Consider the following 1737-nt stretch of genomic DNA (forward strand, 5'->3'; position numbering starts at 1 on the left):
TATCATTATATAAATAGTTATAATGATGAAAATAGCAATAATAATCATTATAACTGCAATAATGATGATAATAATAATGATAATCATGATGAAAATGACTATAATGATAATATAAATTAAAAATGATGACAGTAATGATAATAATGATGATAATAATTATCATTCATTCCATTTATAAGGAAATAAAGGCCAGAAGTAATAAAATCCCAAAGGTCGAAAAAACGGCACAATCTAGCCTTTTGAGAGTAACGTCGAAAAAAACTTTTTCACATTTTAATGGTAATTATGAAGATTTTAACTTTAATTCAGGTAATTATGATGATTTCCCTGATGTTTCCTTTTTCATTGACAATAGTGATGATAATTACGATGATAATGACAATGATAATGATAATGATAAAGTCATAATTATAATGATAATCTTGAGAATTACTGCAATAATAGCAATAAATAACTCTATTCCAATAATTTCCATACTAATAATGGGAATAGAAATAATAATATCATCATTGTCATTATAATGATTATTATTGTATTAATATTTCTAAGATCATTATTATTGCTATTATCATTATATAAATAGTTTTAATGATAAAATAGCAATAATAATTGGTTAATAATTATTATAACTGCAATAATAATGATAATAATGATAATCATGATAATGACTATAATGATAATAATGATAATCATGATGATAATGACGATAATGATAATCATAAAAATGATGACAGTAATGATAATAATGATGATAATTATCATTCAGTCCATTTATAATGAAATAAAGCCCAGAAGTAATAAAATCCCAAAAGTCGAAAAAACGGAAAAATCATGCGTATTACAGCCTTTTGAGAGAAACATCGGAAAAAAAACCCTTATCGCTTTCTAATGGTAATTATGAGGATTTTAACATTAATTCAGGTAATTATGATGATTTCCATGATGATGGCTTTATTATTGACAATATGATAATTATGATGATAATGACAATGATAATGACAATAATAATCATAATAATGATAGTCATAATTAGTGATAATCTTCATAATTAGTGATAATCTTCATAATTACTGAAATAATAGCAATAATTAACTCTATTCCAATAATTTCCATACTAATAATGGCATTAGTAATAATATCATCATTCTCATTATAATAATTATTATTGTCATTATTATTTCTAAGATCATCATTATTGCTATTTTCATTATATACATAGTTATGATGATAAAAATAGCAATAATAATTCGCATAATAATTATTATAACTGCAATAATGATGATAATAATAATGATAATCATGATGATAATGACTAAAATGATAATAATCATAATAATGATGACAGTAATGACAATAATGATGATAATTATCATTCAGTCCATATATAATGAAATAAATGTCAGAAGTAATAAAATCCCATAAGTCGAAAAAGGGTAAAATCTAGCAAATTTTCAGAAAAAATCGAAAAAAAACATTTAAGCTTTGTAATGGTAATTATGAGGATTTAAACATTAATTTAGGTAATTCTGATGATTTCCAGGTTGATTCCTTCATTATTGATAATAATGATAATGACAATGATATTGATGTTATTATTATTTCTATTGCCATTATTAGTTAATCATTGCTATTATTGCAGTAATTATGAAGATTATCATTATAATTATGGCTTTATCATTATTATCATTATTATTGTCATTATTATTGTCATTATCATCATAATTATCATGATAATAA

The sequence above is a fragment of the Penaeus vannamei genome, chromosome 30 (assembly GCF_042767895.1).
Source record: "Penaeus vannamei isolate JL-2024 chromosome 30, ASM4276789v1, whole genome shotgun sequence".
In the NCBI taxonomy this organism is placed as follows: domain Eukaryota; kingdom Metazoa; phylum Arthropoda; class Malacostraca; order Decapoda; family Penaeidae; genus Penaeus; species Penaeus vannamei.